Source organism: Pinus tabuliformis, chromosome 4_1, assembly GCF_031772625.1.
Source record: "Pinus tabuliformis cultivar Carrire ecotype Pingquan chromosome 4_1, CPIR1, whole genome shotgun sequence".
NCBI lineage: Eukaryota > Viridiplantae > Streptophyta > Pinopsida > Pinales > Pinaceae > Pinus > Pinus tabuliformis.
The window spans coordinates 793,497,504-793,504,623 of record NC_142303.1 but is presented as its reverse complement, the minus strand read 5'-3'; the positions used below and the strand labels follow the sequence as shown (position 1 = coordinate 793,504,623).

General features: G+C 40.5%; 2 pseudogenes; both read left to right on the top strand.

Annotated features, from left to right (window-relative positions):
- The first annotated feature begins 2,720 nt into the window (after positions 1-2,720).
- Positions 2,721-3,719, top strand: LOC149178582 (uncharacterized; annotated as a pseudogene).
- A 340-nt stretch (positions 3,720-4,059) lies between these two features.
- LOC149178581 (ras-related protein Rab7 pseudogene) lies at positions 4,060-6,224 on the top strand (annotated as a pseudogene).
- Positions 6,225-7,120: the final 896 nt, after the last annotated feature.

The following is a 7,120-nucleotide window of genomic DNA, read 5'->3' as shown; positions in this document are numbered from 1 at the left end:
TGTTGTGGGTTATGGGGTGCCGTCAACTCCCGTTTAATTCCTTCTGCTGCATAGAAGTCCTTAAACTCTTGAGAGACATACTCTCCACCATTGTCGCTTCGCAAGGCCATGATATTCTTTTCAGATACTTTCTCAATCAAGGCTTCGAACTCACAAAACCTTGAGAAGGTTTGATCCTTCTTCTGCATGAAATAGATCCAACATCTACGAGAAAAATCATCTATGAAAATAACATAGTACCTTTGTTTAGCGGTGGAGGTTGTTGAGAATGGTCCACACACATCTATATGAACTCTCTCCAAGATTGCTTCAGCTCGACGGTCTCGATCTTGAAAGGAATATTTTGCATACTTACCCAAGGTACAACCTTTGCATGTGTCCACTTGCTCAAGTTTATCCTTGGGAAGTTTGGTAGAATTCTGCTGCATGATCTTCAAGGCCCCATGGTGCAAGTGGCCCAATATTCTATGCCATAGCTCGCCAATATCTTGGCTTTGCACCAACTCTGCTTTGGAATTCAATGCAACACAATCATATACCTCTAGCTTGTAGAGATTCTTCGCTCAAATCCCAATCCTCTTGGTCTGACCCGTGGCGATGTGTCTCAGGAACACCTTTCCTTTACTGAAGACTACATCATAGCCTTTGCCTTCCAACATTACGATGGATACCAGGTTCTTCTTCAGTCCAGGCACATACTTTACATTAGTCAGGGTGAGAGGAGCTCCGTGCTCCCTCCAAAACACAACTGTATCTTCACCTGAAACATGATACTTTCCATCATCGCCCATCTCTATGCACACCTGGAGGTCCTTCTCCTCCAAGGCATTGAATATACTCTTGTCGCCGGTCATGTGGAATGAGGCTCCACTGTCCAGGTACTAAACAGAACCCACCATCGATGAAACCATGCATGTGATGAGGGTAAAATCCAATTCGAACTATGAGGCCAGTGCCTTACCATTTTATCCTTTCGAGGATCCCTTCTTGGATTTCTTCTGTGGACAATTTGTTGCATAATGGACCACCTCATGACAATTAAAGCATTGCACTTTAGATTTGTCAATCTTCTTCCCACCATGGGAAACACTTGATTTGGAATGGGAAGCCTTCCATTTCCCTTTCCTCGCCTTACTTTCTAAGGCTAGATTTTCTTCATCATCATGCTTTGATGAAGAACCATCTCTGGTGCTTCTCCTAATCTCCTCCTGCATCAGATCCGACCACAGTAGTTCCAAATCTGGCAGTTTCTCTCTTCCATTCACTAAGTCTTGGTAGTTATGCTAGCTCTTAGGAAGACCGAGGAGAGCAAGACTCACCATGTCATCATTGGCTGTTGTGATTCCTACACTTCCAAGCTCATCCCTGTAGGCGGTGAGCTTGTTCAGATATGTAGAGATTGTGTCGCCCTTTTCACACTTGATTTTCGGAAGCTTGTCTTTCAATGCCAGCTTCCTCTAATCGCTGATTTTCTGATATAGATCCTTCAATGTCTTCCACATTGAAAACGATGTCTCCTTCCCACGGAGACTCGAGACAATATGGTCTTGAACTCCCTTCAGAAGAATCCTCCTCGCTCTAGCCGCACATTTCTTCCATTCCGCCAATTCTTGGGCATTAGTTGCTGCTGGCTTGGGGACTTCTTGATTAATGAAGTCCTTCAAACCATTGTCCTATAATACCGCTTCCATGCAATCCTTCTAGGCTATATAATTCGAGCTACCATCCAGGACATACTCGAGTTTCAAACCATTGAATGCCAACTGGTGAACTTTGAGATGTGATAAGAATTCGATTTATACAATCAAGAACTTCAAACTTCAAACTTATCCCTTCTTTGTATATTGTTCTTCGCTTTGATCAACTTGGCTCCGATACCATGTAGAAATTTCACTATAGATCAAACCGATAATGTAATGTAACTAAAGCAAAATACTTGATCTACTTCTACAAACAAACTTGCGAAAGCTTAATCGATTTTGAGAAAGATGAAATAGAACACATATAACAGATGAAGAAGAAATCAATCACACATGAACACAGAAGAATACTCTGGGGAAAGCCTCACCTAAAATCCCCGATCTCTGTATTATCATACAAGTGGAAATATCTCAAGATTACACAAAGCATTAGCTCACAAGCTATCCAGCTCTCAATACAATCCCTCACAACTGCTCATAGACAGAATAGACAACACATATGCCTTCCTTCAGTCCTCCAAACCTCCTATTTCCTTGTGCAGTTTCTCCTGGGTCCTCAAGCTGCCACCTATATGTAATTACCTAGCACATTGCTCACTAACCTCTGAAATAACTGCGTAATCCTCAAGGAAAGAATTCCTTCTGCATGCAAGAGATATGCTCATGGGACATGTTATCACTGACAAAATTTCAAAGCCAAATGTCTGCAAATAAGCACATTAATTTTTTTTAGCAGTTCCGCAGCGCATAAATCCTTTTAGCAGTTTCGCAGCGCAACCTGTTTAGGTGATTTCGTAGCGAAAAACACCGACTTTGTACTAATTGCGCTACGAAATTGGGAATTGGTCTGAATCCACAGTCAATCTTACACAGCTGTCATATTCATCAAAAATTCATTATCAGTGACTGGCTTATATTTGAGAGAGATGTTGCAAGTTTCCAGGTGTGTTACATTGGTGAAGAATGAGAACATGTTGCAAGATTATGTGCGGAAGCAGGGGATATTTAATGTGTGTTCAAATGGCTACAATCCACCTAAACCTTGTATGCCGGTGGAGTCCTGGTGAGTTTGAGATTTACAGAGATTCATGGTGTGGCAAATCCTTCAGATGGTTCGTAGTGCATGCATTAAGCATCAAATTCTTTTACAAGTTTTTTGGTTCACGGTATTATTTTAATGAAATACCTCAAGTTACTTACCATGTTATCATGATTCAACCTGAGGAGATGTTTACTGTGAGCAACAGTTCTTTGTCAGAATTTGGTGTTCTGGGTTTTGAATTGGGTTATTCAATGGAGAATCCCAATTCATTGGTCCTGTGGGAAGTTCAGATTGGTAATTTTGCAAATGGCGCCCAAGTCATTTTTGATCAGCTCATAAGCAGTGGGGAATCAAAATGGCTTCGCCAATCTGGACTTGTTGTTTTGTTTCCTCATGGATATGATGGCCAGGGTCCAGAGCATTCTAGTGCAAGATTAGAGCGGTTTCTCCAGATGAGTGATGACAATCCTTTTGTGGTTTCTGAGATGGATCCTACATTACGCACCCAAATTCAGCAGTGTAACTGGCAAATTGTAAAGGTGACAACTCCTGCCAACTATTTTCATGCTCTTTGTTGCCAGATAAATCGGAATTTCCGTAAACCTTTGATTGTCATGTCTCCAAAGAATCTTCTTCGGCACAAGGACTGCAAATCAAATCTGTCTGAATTTGATGACATGCAAGGTCATCCCGAATTCGACAAGCAGGGAACCCGATTTATATGTCTCATTAAGGATCAGAATGATCACTCTGACCTAGAAGAGGGCATCAAGCGTTTGATACTTTGTTCTGGAAAGATTTATTACGAGCTGGATGAGGAAAGACAGAGACTTCAAAGGGAAGATGTCGCTATTTGTCGGGTTGAGCAACTATGCCCATTCCCATATGATCTGGTCCAACGGGAGTTGAATCGATATTCAAATGCGGAGATTGTTTGGTGCCAGGAAGAGCCTATGAACATTTTGGCACAATCGTAAAATTCTGGGGCAAGTAAATCCACGAAATCAAGGAGATAGCATCCGGGCAGTTGGCGGTGTTGCTGCAATTCTTGCACTTGCGCATCCAGCAAAATAAAAGGCTCATTCTCCGCATCTTTTCTGTCGGTGTTGTGGGTGAAATGGACAAACTCCAAGAAAAAGTTTTTAGAAAGCAGAGAGACACGTAGCCCAAACAGAGAAGGATTTGACACCTAGCTGTATCATTGGACCGCCTGGAGGCTCGAGCATGTGTTTTCGAGATTTGCAAGATGTGATCAATAGATGAATCAGCTTAGATCTTTTCGACTCCATCTTCATTCAACATAAGCTCGAGCTCATCATGTCGGCCCGCAGAAGAACTCTGTTAAAGGTTGTCATCCTTGGCAATAGCAGGGTTGGTAAAAACTCGCTGATGAATCAATATGTAAATAAGAATTTCAGTATGAGGATAGATTGTTCACGTTGCAGATATGGGATACCGCTGGCCAGGAAGGTTTTCAGAGCTTTGGTGCTGCCTTCTACCGTGGTGCCGATTGCTAAGTTCTTGGTTTACGATGTTAATGTGCTAAAATCATTTGATAACCTAAATAATTGGCGCGATGAATTTCTAATTCAGGCAAGCCATTCTGATCCGGAGAATTTTCCATTTGTTGTGCTTGGAAATGAAATTTACGTGGATGGTGGAAACAGCAGAGTGGTCTCTGAGAAAAAGGTCAGGGCATGGTGTGCTTCTAAAGGCAACATTCCCTACTTTGAAACTTCTGCAAAAGAAGGCTTTAATGTTGAAGAACCCGAAGAGGAAATATATCTTCCGGACACAATTGATGTCAATGCTGGGAGCTTTCGCAACTATAAACCATCGGCACTTCCAGGTTTATTACCTTAACATTCCTTTCCCATCAAAAAAGCACTCTCAAAAGAGTACCATGGAAGTCTGAGAAAGGCGGGGTCAATATCTTGGAGCTTCTCGACTATCCCGTGAGGAGCCTGGTTTTTGAAGGGGGTAATATTGTTAAGGATCTCTCCAACACCATTGGCAGCGCTTGTATCTGTCTTTAAGATAACGACAAAGTTTTTTATTGCTGCATTATTTGGACATGGCACAGGGGACCTTTTTATTCTGCCTCATCATTCAGATCTCATATATAACCCATATGCTGGTGATAAAAACATCATCAAGTTTGAGGGAAATCTGGATGAGAATGTGTTGCATGAAATTATTGGAGGTCCAGGATCCACACAAAATGACACCACCGAAGATGCCATTGATCATTTTCGCTCTAGGTGGCAAATGAGTAGAACTGAGGTACCTTTTGAATTTCCAGACAAATCAGAAAAACTGTAGGCATCATCCACGCAGAGGACTTAACTGGACAGGAGAGGAAAGAAAACAACGATGCTGAAGGTACATCCAATAAATGCGATAAAAGCAGTGACAGCATCCTTGACAAAAATTGTATTGATATTGTAGCAGCATTTCCCACAGGCAACCAAGTTTCTGACTGTCCTTTGGATAGATTTGCTCGAGTTTCAATTTCAATATATGATGAAGAAAGGATGGTCATGGAAGCAATCATTGCCTCCCTTCGAGATCTGGAAACTGGAGAAGTTTCTCAAAATAAAACCTCCCAACCTACAGATACTATATCCTGTAAGAAAGCTTCAGAAACATCTTTTCAAGACATTTCTAGTGGCTCATGTGATGACTCATCTGCTGAAAGCAACACATCAATAAGCATATCTAAAGGAAGCCACCAACAGGGTAGTTTTTTTTTCATAATGACCAATAGCAACAGCTGCAACCAGTGGGTTTGTCTATGATGGTAGTATCTTTCAAATGGCAACCGTGAAGCTTAACAAACATCAGCTATTCAATTTTGTGAGGAGTTTAGAGGAAGACTGTTTTTTTTTTTAAATCACACAGCAGTTTCGTAGCGCGCTACGAAACTGCTGTAGGTGATGTTTTCAATGCAGAATAAACAGTTTGACCGGGAATGTTAGAAGAGAGACACCGGTACATCAATACAGCCTACAGCTCATCTGGAGACATGGTGTTTGGTAGCAGCGTTCCATATTTTGAGTTATTAAAGATTTGGGAACATGCTGCTACATTTTCGGAGGATGGTAGGAGACAGGGACCTTAAAAATAGGTGTTTTGATCCTGATGATAAATGATCCATCAGCGCTTACAGGTATCCAAAGTCAGCGTTCCTTGCATCTGTAGCTAAATCATCTTGAGCCTAACCAACAAAAGACAGCTGTCAAAGATCAAGAAAGGAATCAGGCATACGAGGAGATGAAGTTAGAGTTTTAGTGTGATTAGAACTCCTTGTAATTACTGCTCAATACTTTATGTATTTAATGAGTGTGTTTAAAAATAGATAAGGGTAGTTAATGATAGGTCATCGAGCTCCCCTCATACTTGAGGAGAAGACTCGAAGTAGTGAAGTATGTTTTCCTATATATAGTGAAAACTCTGATGTAATTGGGGTTGGAGATTTATGAAAAAACAGAGTTTTTATATCAGCTTATGTAAAAGACTTTTGACAGTAATATAAAGATTACTTTTTCTTCCCAAGATTCATCATGTGTTCAAATGCTCAGAATATATGTGGCTTTGTCTTTATCCTTTATGTTTTACAGCTCACTAAATATGCAATCACTCTGAATTCACCTAGTGCTCAGACTTCCTGTGTATATTTATGAGTTGAGGTTCTTTTTGAGAAATGTTCTGAGTTTTTTAAACATTATATGCCTTGGCTTCCATGATTGAGTAGTTAATAGTTTACTGCAGAAGTGTTTGACTCCATGAGCCCAATGGAAGAAGTGTTATTTTGTTGTTCCAACCAGCTTATTTTCATGTACTGTTTGAAGAGTTAGCCATCTGTTCTTGTTATTAATTCATATCAAAAATCTGTGAGAGAGCCCTCTCTGACTAAGGAGGCTAAGCCTTAGTCTAAAGCCTGGTTGAAATAGTTGCATGAGATCTTGCTAAGTAGCAGCCCTTAGTACACGATTTTGTGATAACAGGACACTATCCCATCCTTTGATCTCAATTGGGTCTCTGTCTGAGATGACATGCATGAGTTATTTATGAGAGAATATTCAGTTATCTGAAGTACACTAGTTGCATGCATGCATGCATTGACTAACTGAACTCACAATCAGTTCCACAAACTGTTGGAACTAATCTAACTGGACTTAACTCAATTAAATGAGCTAACTAATTACAACTCAAAGTACAACTCATCTTGAGCTCCTTAATTAAGTGATAACTTCCTCAATCAAAGAGATAACTATTGCATGTCTTCACATAGAATTCATGTTTGATTTTCTCCAACTAATTAACTCAAGATGAATTAATTAATTATTTTACAAACAACTGCTCAGCTCAAATTCGA